The sequence below is a fragment of the Hipposideros armiger genome, unplaced genomic scaffold (genome assembly GCF_001890085.2).
Source record: "Hipposideros armiger isolate ML-2016 unplaced genomic scaffold, ASM189008v1 scaffold_1624, whole genome shotgun sequence".
Taxonomy (NCBI): Eukaryota; Metazoa; Chordata; class Mammalia; order Chiroptera; family Hipposideridae; genus Hipposideros; species Hipposideros armiger.
In genome coordinates this window covers 141,523-152,454 of record NW_017732974.1, presented here as the reverse complement: position 1 = coordinate 152,454, position 10,932 = coordinate 141,523, and the positions used below count along the sequence as shown (strand labels likewise).

Below are 10,932 nucleotides of genomic sequence, written 5' to 3'. Positions count from 1 at the left end.
CAATCCCCCAGCACTGTTCCCATCCCCCCAATTCCCCAATAAAAATCTTTAAAAAAGAATGACAATGACAAGGATGATGATAAGAAGATGGCTGCTATTTACTGAGCGCCTACTATGTGCCAAGCACTGGGTTAGGTGCTTGCCCTGTTATCTGACTTAATCCTCTCAACAAGCCCAAGAAATGGTAGTATTACCCCAGTTTCACAGATGATAAAACTGAGTCTCAGTAAAGAGAAGTCGAGTGGGACTCAGATTAGGGAGGTCGAGGGTAGAGATCTGAGATCAGGGCCTCCTGGGGTGGGAGACTATCTCAGTCCCTCAACACCAATTGGCCTAAAAGCATATAGATTACTCACTTGACAGTAATCCATAACGCATTTGGCAGGGTCAGCCTCTTTTGAGTTGTCTGTGACCTTGTAGATGCCTTTTCCTATCTGTCTGCTTTGGGGCGTTTGGATGATTTTTGGCCAGATTGTCTGAAGCACTTCTTCCCAGGGGAGTGCAGGAGCATCACTTGCCTGGGGAGCCTTTTCAGAATCGAATGCCAACTCCTCTCCTGCAAAAGCAGCCTGAACCAGAATCTCTGGGGGAGGGTTCAGCCTGGTCTGTATTCGAAAAACTCCCTGTTCTGGGGAGATGAGAGCACAACTTCCTTAACTTCATTTCAAACAATTATCACAGTTTCATGGCTCATACACAATTAGTCATGTGCGTCCCTTTCACAATCTTGTCTCCTTTTTGCTCACTTTTGTGTCAAGTGGGGATAGACTAAGCAAATTAGCATCCACTCAGCGCCTATTCCAGGTGGAATCAAACCCGGGCTGGACTCACCCATGCTGTAGTAGTTTTCGTGGTGTAAGTCATGGTCTCACCATCGTGCATACTAAGCAACACAATCTTACTTTTGTCAAACTTTGAAAAATATCTCGTGTGTTTCGAGCTGCCACAAATCCCTTTATGAAAGACAAACTATAACTAAAATTTTATTAAACTTTGGTTTTCAATTATAAAAGTTATACATTCTCAATTAAAGAAAATTTGGAAAATGCCAAAGAGTAAAAAGAAGGCAACAACCCTTCCTTTCCAGAGAGCCGCTATTGCGAATTCTGTACGTTTCCTCCCAGTATACTCCTTTTTCAAAAAAATAAAATTATCAGCATTGATTTTGTTTTGATCACACATGATTGTGATAAAAATATTCCAATAGCACAGAGAAAGCAAGAGTTCCTATAATCCCATAACTCTAGAGTGAAAGACTGCTAACAGCACACCGATCCTAATTACAAATACACACCAGTTTGATCCTAAATAGAATCACACTACACACACTGACCCATGAATTCTTCCTTCTTACTGAGCAGTGTGGAATCCTTGTATGTAGCTATGTAAAGAGCATGCCCTTGAACGGCTGAATTGTATCCCCCCGTGGAAATGTGGCATACGTCATATATATATATATATATATATATATATATATATAGATATAGATAGATAGATAGATAGATAGATAGATAGATATAGATAGATACATATATAGATAGATAGATATATAGTCAATATCCTATTGACAGACATTTAGGTTGCTCCAAACTATTGTTTTCTTTTACAACAGTGCTGCGGTGAACATCCTTATAGATGTATTCATAGTACTTACCTTGTTGTTTCTTCGAGTGTGTTCTTCATTTCAGTTATTGTATTCTTTAGTTCTACCTGGGTTTTTTTTATGACTTCTGTATCCTTCTTTATGTCCTCCTTAAGTTCCTGAAACATCCTTATCATCAGTGTTCTAAACTCTGTCTCTGAGAGGTTGGATACCTCTGTTTCATTTAGTTCCACTTCTTGAGGTGTCTTCTAATCTTTTACTTGGGACATGTTTCTTTGTTTCTTCATTCTGGCTGTCACTGTGATTGCTTTGATGTATTAGATCACCTAGAAAGAAAAAAGAAAAAGAAAAAAAAAAAGAAAAAAAGGAGCGGGGGCTCTCTGCCCGCTTTAATCTGCAGACCACTTGCTCAGCAATAGAGAGATTCTGGGCGACTGAGCACCAGCTGCTGGGGGGAAGGGCTCAGTGCATCATGCGCCGACCTCCCTCTAGACTTGAAGTGAGCTTCCCACAATTAGTTGCTGTGTGCTCTGGAACCGTGCTCACCACCAAAAATCCTCACAGGTTGTTGCGGGCTGTCTGCTGCTGCAAAAAACCCTCTGTGGCCTGCAGAGTTAGGAGCCAGGGACCAGGGGCTCAGGGTGCCCCTGGAAACACAGCTCTAGGTGGGCGGGGCAGGCCCCCAAGGCACCACAGGGTATGGTCAGTGGCCCCCACCAAGTCACAGCAGCATGCACTCCTGCATCAGCAGCCAACCCACACAAACTCGCCTGGAAAGCCCAGGCTGAATCACGCAGGCGCACAACTCGCGGCCCTACACACCCAGGAAAACTCCCAGTCTCAGCCTGTCCCAATCAGCCGCTCAAAGATCAGGCCGAGCAGCCCGACAGCCAATTGCCACCCAGGCAACTCTGCACGCGCAGTGCGGAAATCGGGTACCTAAGGCGAGTCGCGCACTTCCGGGTCTCAATAAGCAGTCTGTTGGAGTCAGAGCATGCTTGCCCGGCGTTTCCTTGGCTACGCAGCACAAACAATATGGAGGGTGGGGATCCAAGGTCGCATGCGCGCGCGCGCGCGCACGTTCGTTCGCTCGCTCGCACTGGCGCACGCACACATACGCACTCCTGCGCCAATTCCAGCGACCAATGCAGTCCCAGACCTGAGCCTCTGTGGGAGGGCACAGCCCTGAAAAAATGGCGGCCTCCTGTGCAAGCTCCACACCAGGGGAACAATAGTCCCGAAAACCTCCAGCTCCCGTGCCAAAGGCACTCAGTTCAGTCCTTCCCGGAGGCTCCTGGGCCCTGCTCACAAAGCTACTCCTTCCACCAGGAACCGGGTGAGTGCTCACTAGCGAGCGAGTCGGTTTGCCGGCTCTGCTGGTTCTCCAGACGCCCCCAGCCTCACCGAGCCGAGCAAAGAGAGTCCTCACTATTTTCTCCTTCCAGCTATGGTAGAACTCCTCTTCCCGGCAACGTAACTCTGGGGTGGTGAGCGCGGTGTGGGGCCGGAGAGTCTCGCCCCGAACCGGAGAAGCCTCCCCACCGCTGTGTCCCTCACGGGGTTCGCTCTCTCTCGTCTCCGCCCCTCCTACCGTACTCGATGTGGCCTCCTCTTTAAGTCCTTCGTTTAGAGCTTCTGTTCATCTAGGGTCCAGGGAACTTCCGAGGTTGAATATCTTATAAATTATTTGTAATTTTGGTGTGATCCTGGGAGGCAGTCGGTACAGCGTCTGTCTTTTCCGCCATCTTACCGGAAGTCCCTATCTTGTTGTTTCTTTAGAGCAGATTTCTAAATATAGAATTACCTAGTCAATGAATATAAGCTTTCACAATTTTGGTCACTTCTGCAAGATTGCCTTCCAAAAAGTTTTCACGAGTTTATATTCCTCCAAAGCTTTTCTTTATACACGGGTTTGCTTATTTTGTAATGTAATCATACTGTGAATGTATTAGCATCCTGCTTTTTCTCTTAATAATATGCACTATTATTACATAGTCTATATAAACATTTTTAATGATTGTGTAATATTGTCTTGAATAGATTTATCATGGTGTACTTAACCATTTTTCTGTTGGAGAGCATTTAAATTGTCTTCAGTTTTTCAATATTATAAATAACCTGGCAATGAACACCTTTATCTATAAAGAAGTTTATTTTTTTTCTTGAGGATTATTTCCTTAGGATAGATTCTTAGAAGACCGATTACTAGATATAAACATTTAAAAACCGTGGAACACTTTGCTGAATTGCTTTCAAAAGGAAAGCAATAATTATTGTTAATGGTAAAAGTTTGGAAACAACCCAGATGTCCATCAAGAGGGGATTGAGTATATAAAGTATCACACAGACGATGGAAGACTGCACAGGCAGACCTGGCAGATATTGCGGGTTCTTGTTCCAGATTACCGCAATAAAACAAATATCGCAACAAAGTGAAACGAGTTGTTTGGTTTCTCACTGCTAAATTTAGCAAGCCACTCCTGCCAGAGGTTTGAAAAACAGTCAGCTCTCATTATTCCTATCCCTACCAGGATTAGTTTTCATCTCTGGATGAAATCTAGAGTTTAATATCAGGCATGTGATTGCTGCTCAGTTTTCTCCACAACCATTAGAGTGAAAGTGCCATCATTACTGTATTTTACACATGGAGAAACTGAGGCTCAGAGAGGACGAGTCGCTTTTCAAAGGAGAGTCAGCAGGGCAGGGGTTGGCTTTAAACCCAGGGCCATGTGGCTCCAGGGACTTTGCCCCTGACCGCTAACTGGTGGGCTCCAGGCTGACTGCTCTGCTCAGGGAAGGACTGAGAGAGAAAAGTTCTATTTTAAAAACGGGCTAAAAGTCCTGGAAATGCTCGGGGGCATCCAGAATGGAAAAAGATGGTCAAATGGAACAGGACTTCTCAAAGGAACTGAGGCTGCCCTACCGTATGAAACGTGGAAAACTTCACAAAGCCAGGCGGTTAGTGGGAGAACTGGTCACGCTCTTTGGCAAATTGCTCCCTCTTCCACCCTACTTGCCCACCTTCCCCCTCCTCTGCAAAGCCCCACCCTAGGAGAGAGCACTTGGGACTAAGTCAGAGGAGGCCTGATGGCTGTGACTCGGCTCCCAAATCTCTGCTTCAAATTGGAGACTTCGGAAAGAAGTGGGAACAACTTGAGCCTCATGAAGCAGTAGGGTCCACTGGGGTTTTGTTTTTCAGCCCTTCGTCTAAGGCTGCCGCTCCCCCAGTTCCCTTGTGCTTGACCACATCAGCCACACCTTTGGCATAGCCACAGATGATGCAGTGATTGGGTGGGGGTGGGGTGGGACGATGTGACATCTCTCACATCTGCCTCTCTTGGGCACTGCTTTCTTCCTTATCCTCCTGTCTCTCCCAGTGCCCCCACCCCATCTCCTTGGCATCCATCTTGCCCTCAGAATCACTATCTGTGACCCAGTCATGTTAACCTCCAGCTCTCTTCCCATATAGGGAGATCCACCTGAGGGGCCTGATCCAGGCATGAGAAGAGGGACAAAGAGTGGGTCTAGCTTTGCCCCACTTGGGCCCCACATGGCCACCAAGCGGGAAGGATTGACCTGCAGGACTGGAGGTCCCTGTGGTTGGTCTCCAATCATCAGCTACTCAGCGAGTCTCCCTCCTCAAGGAATTGCCTGTTCATGAGGCAGAGGGCAGAGGAACCCACGTCTGCACACTGTGGCAAGGAGGACAAAGACATCCATCCATCCACCCATCCCCTCATTCTTTCAGCGTGCCCTCTCTGAGCACTGGTGGTGCACCTGGCCCCGCCCCTGCCTTCAGGGCAATTACAATACAGTTTGATGAGGCAAGGTAACAGGGCACAGAGAGACTCTTTACCCAGCTCTTGGTGGTCAGAGCAGGCTTTCAGATGGAGGTGACATCCAACAGTGTCTTGGACAGTGCGTCAACCTGGACTTTGTCCAGAGCCTGATTGAGCTGAGGGCAGAGTTCACAGGCAGAGAGGAAGGGATGCAGTAACTTCCCCTTCAGCCTCAGTTGATAAAAACAGGGGAAATGGATGGCACTGAGCACCTAACCCCAGAAAAGTGGGGTAAAGACAGTTTAGCTGGCCAGCTCAGGGCCAGCCATACATGGCTGGGGATGAGGGTACCAGGCCGGAGCATGCAAAGGGAGGCTAAACCAGGTGGATTCTACTAAGAGGGCCAGGGGCCCAGCCAGGCCCCCACGGGGTACTGCTCATGCTGCTGGCAAGCCATTCCGCATGTCCCCACACCCTTGCTTGATGGTGCCTGTGGCTTATGCATGTAGTTTGTGTGACTGCTGGTTTTCCCCTGTCTCCCAGCTCTGACAAGAAGCATTGCATGTCCCCAGCCTGATTTAGGGGACACCTTAGGCCCTGCCCTCCCCAGATTCTTCCTGGATAGGAATTATCTGCTTGATTCCCCACCTGACTGTCCCACTAAGGCTTTGAGAAGGCAAGGGGTCGCCCCGAGGGTCAGTGAAAGCTTTGGAAGCTTATGATCCCCCAAGCAAAGGCCTCAGTGGAATGTCTGTTTCCAAGATGGCTGCCACCAAGATGGCAGCCGAAGAGCAAACTGATTCCCATGGCATTTCTGCCCATGGGAACTGCCTTCCTCCTCGAAGTTGCCCAGGTAGGAGGATGAAGAGGGCCTGGAACCAGAAAAACCCTGGAATTGTCATTTGGAACCCACACTTGGGGGAAAGGGGTGGCCATGGCTCGGTGCCATCAGCTTGCTGGGACCCCAGGTCTCTCTCCCCTTGCTCTCGGGCATTCTTTGTGTGCCTCCACCCCATGCCCCCGGACCCTGGTGGGGTTTGCGTGCTCCCTGCCCATGCCTCCTTTGTACGTGGCTCTCTCTCCTCCCACACTTCCCCAGCTCCAGCAATAACGATGCTGTGGGAAAAGATGCAACGCATTGTGATCACCCACATCTGGGAGTGCGAGGGTCGTACCAAGGAGCAGGTGAGCCCATATCCCCAGCCCCTCTTCCCTAGCCTTTCATCAGGTCCCTGGGCTATCTTCCTTCTTCCCATTTTGTCTCTTCTTTCTCAGCCTCCCTCATACTATCTATCCTCATACCAACTTCCTCTCTCTCTCTCTCTCTCTCTCTCTCTCTCTCATCTCTCTCATATAGTATATAGGTACATATAACAAAATGTACTATTTTAACTGTTTTCAAGTGTGCAGTTCTCTGGTATTAAATATATTCCCATTGTTGTGCAACCATCACCACCATCCATTTCCAGAACTTTTTCATCTTCTCAAAACGAAACTCTGTCCCCATGAAATACTAATTCCCCATTCCCCTTCCCCCCAAACCTGGCACCCAACATTCTTCCTGGAACTTTCTGTTTCCATGAATTTGAAAACTCTAGATACCTCATATAAGTGGAAGCATGCAACATTTGTCTTTTTGTGTCTGGCTTCTTTCGCTTAGCAAAATGTTCTCAAGATTCCTGCATATTGTAGCGTGTGTCAGAATTTTTTTTCTTTTTAAGACTGAAGGATATGCCATTGTATGTATAGACCACATTTTGTTTATCTGTTTGGGTTGTTTCCGCCTTTTTCTTGGCTATTGTAAATAATCCTTCTATGAATATTGGTACACAAGCATCTTTTGGAGACCCTGCTTTCAATTCTTAGGGGTGCATACCCAGAAGTGGAATTGCTGGATCATATGGTAGTTCTATGTTTAATTTTTTGAGGAACCACTATCCTGACTTCCACAGCGCTGCACCATTTTACATTTCCACCATCTGCTTCTCAGCTTTTTGGCTGTCTATCTTCTGGTCATCTCTATTCGTGCTTTTCTCTCTATTTACTATTTCTCTGGGTCACCTTATCCCTGCCATGGCCACCCCTCTTCCTTTTATGTAGTCATTTATCAAATATTCATTCATTCAACCACAAACACTATTACTGAATGCTGTCTCTGAGCTGCGAGGAGAGATGGGTGGGCCCTCCTTACGGCCTTCACAAAGCTCACAGGCTGTTCCTCTTTCCTTACTCATCTCTGTCATCCTTCTGTCTGTGACCACCTCTGGCTACCATTCCCAGACCCTATCTTTACACATTCCTTTTCCATAATGGCACTGTTCCCAATCACTCACATTTTTCTTTCTTTTTTTTTTTTCAGCTGTAGAGGTCACAGCTTACTGGCTCATGTGGAAACCGAGCCGGCAGCCCTGTTGTTCAGAGCCCATGCTCTTACAAACAGCTCTCCAGCCACCTCCCAATCACTCACATTTTTGTGGTTGATCTTGTTTTTAAATGTTTCTTGGTCTCTTTTTAATTATAAAAGTGATAAAGATTCAATAAAATATTCAATTAATATAGAAGTGATTCAATTACAAGTAACGCTCCTCCATTCACTCCCCCTGCCCCCAGTCCCTCCCACAAAATACCCATTAACAGTTTGGTGTGTCCCCTTCCAGGCATTCTCCTTAGGCACCCACAGATTTAGATTCCATGCTGATCTTAAAGAGCCACAATCATGCTATGTGGCATGCCTTTCTTCTCTAAAGGTAATTGTAGGAGCTCACGTCTGTCGAGCACCTGTTACATGTCAGATATGTCACCTGCCTCATCTCGTTGTGTCTTTCCCACTCCTATGAGGCAGAAACACTTGCTTTGAACTTGAGGCTCAGTGAGTGCAGGCTCCAGGCTCACAGGAAGCAGCAGCTCCTGGGTCTGAACCCAGCCTGTGCATCAGGAATGTCACTCTCACCACAACCCGATTACGAATCCCATCACCCTTAACCATTTGCAAAGAGGATCTTCCCATGCCAAAACCTAGAAATTGTCCTCATTCTTTGAACAGCTTTATTGTTCGGAGGGTAGCATAACCTATTTCACCTTCCGATGGCCATTGGCTTGCTCTCAATTTTTCTCTGTTACAAACTATACCGAACACCCTGTACATACATCTTTGCTCACTTAATGAATTTATCTGTGAGACATAGTTCTAGACGTGAATATGTGGATTTTAATGCTGTTAAGTATTGCCAAATGGCCCTCCTAGAAGGTGATACAAATTTATACTTCCATCAATAGTACATGAGAGAATCCATCTTCTCACTATTATGTTAATGGCACAATTTCAGAAAAACTCTGAATTTCAACTTCCTCTTGAATTTTTTGATCCATCTGTACTTGTGTTTTCTTTTTCTTGGAATGAGAATTATTGTGTTAGTTAATCTGTCATGTTTATCTTAGTAGACATACTAAGCTTGTTACATTTTAGTCAAAGACAATTCAACTACTAAATCAAAATAGAGATGTGCATTATAATTGTTCCTGACTTAAGAGAGATTACACATAATGCTGATTACTAAGCATTTTAGTTGGTTTAACAATTATTTAGAAGTAATAAGGGGAGAAGTAAACAGTCATTCCTAAGTCATCTAACTGGTATCTTCAAAAGCAGCATGCCACACCAGACTCTTAAAAAAATAAAATAATCTAAGTAATTTAGGCAAAGACGACATTCTGCCAAAATCATCTGCCCCCTATTGTCCCACCTTTGAATCTGAAAGGATTCTGGGTTCATGGCTATCTAATGCATTCTTCCATTGGATAGATGTACGTAGCCACTGTTGCTACAATATTAAATCATTTTTGCTACAGTGGGCCTCCATTTTAATTTACAAAATCGAAAAGCTGAGAATTTCACTTAGGTCTCAATACATCATGCCAACTAGCAGGAAATGTGCCTTAAAATTGTCAGTGTTTTTAGGGTGCCTACCCTCTCTATATATATTCCTTTTACTAGAAGTAGAGCCTACTTCTCCTTGATCCTTAACCCCCAAAATTGTTACATCAGAATCAAGGGCCACATTTTCATTGGATTATTTAAATTGCTCTAATTAGAAGCAGGTGTCCATGTCTTAGTCAACTCTTTTATGTTGGTTAGTGAAAGAAAATTTAATACCAGTAGCTAAAAGATTCTTTAGGCCATATAGGCAATGAATAGTATACAGTGTTTATTTTACTTTGCATAATACTTGCAGGTCATAAAAAAACTTGATTTTGTTCTCTTTTATGCATTCCCAAAAGTAAAATAACCATAAGCATAATTTTAAGCTATTCCTTATTTTAACTCCAGTTTGGATTTTCATTACAAAATTTTCATTAATTACTTCAGTATCTGCACATTCATCTCTTATTTTTTTTAATATTTTCCTAATATTTAATAGTTGATGAAACAATTTGTCTCTTCAGATCTAGACACTTATTCTAGACATTCAAGTCTTGAATATTTTGTCAAATGCTTTTTCTGCATCTGTTGATATGACCATATGATTTTTGTTTTTTGGGTTTGGTGCCCATTGAGCAGTGGCAATGGAGCTGGGCCTCTTGAGGGGAGAAATTCTGAGACGCTTCCCTCTCTCCCCATTAGTGCTCAGCAGAGAAGCAACCAGATGAGCCCCGGTGCCCCAGCCCGAGGGATGGAGGGTGCTGAATGGACGCCAAGCTCTGAGAGCCCCCTCCCCGAAGTGGAATTGTCCCATGGAGCCAGGGAGCCTGCCAGCTGCCAGCCACACGCTTCCCACTGCCTCAGTAGCCCTCTGTCCTCTCTCCCGAGGCTTTTCATGGTTGCTATGGTTACCTCTTTGCAGGATGAGATTCTGGTGAGTACCAGGACTGGGGCTCTTGGTTTGTATAGTGAGGGGGAGGGAGGAGCCCATTTGTAGTGGGGATGGGCAAGATGGCACCCTTTGGCTTGAGCTGCTGGCACACACCAACACAAGGGTGTCCACACATGCTCTCAGGCCAGAGGCAAGGCCTAGCCACACACAGATGCCCATCAATCTGGCCATCAGTATGCATGAGCTAAGCATTACTTCAGGCAGTGGCAGACCGTGGAGGCTGGGGAGGGTAAAAACGCCTTGCTGGGGCCTGGCACTGAATAGGGCTCCTCAAATATCTGTTTGATGGATGGGTGTGTGGGTGGGCAAGTGCATGGACGGGTGGATGGATGAGAGAGGAACGTATTTTTAAGCTAGCCATCTCCACCAGAAAGTGGAGTAAAGAGATGAATGAAATGTCAAGAGCCAAGTCTGTCCCCGCCTGTTGTGTCCTTCAGATCTTTGCTGACACATCACTTCTGCACCGTAGTTATACACATGAGCCATAGAGTCCTGGACTTTTCCAGAGGCCAGAGTCTCTGTAATAATCTGGGTGTTTGTGTGATTATTGACTTCATACCTATTTCCATCTCAAACCCCATGAGGGGAAGGGCTGGGTCTGTCTTGTTCATCAGTAAATCCTCAGCCCCCAGCCCAGTGCCTGGCACACAGTAGGTGCTCAGTAGGATGAAGGAATTGT

General features: G+C 45.8%; 1 long non-coding RNA gene across 1 annotated transcript; it reads left to right on the top strand.

Moving 5' to 3' along the window:
- The first annotated feature begins 2,906 nt into the window (after positions 1-2,906).
- LOC109377919 (uncharacterized) lies at positions 2,907-10,233 on the top strand. Its single transcript, XR_002122945.1, has 3 exons — positions 2,907-2,939; positions 5,073-6,567; positions 10,004-10,233. It is a non-coding gene; the product is annotated as an uncharacterized LOC109377919 (long non-coding RNA).
- Positions 10,234-10,932: the final 699 nt, after the last annotated feature.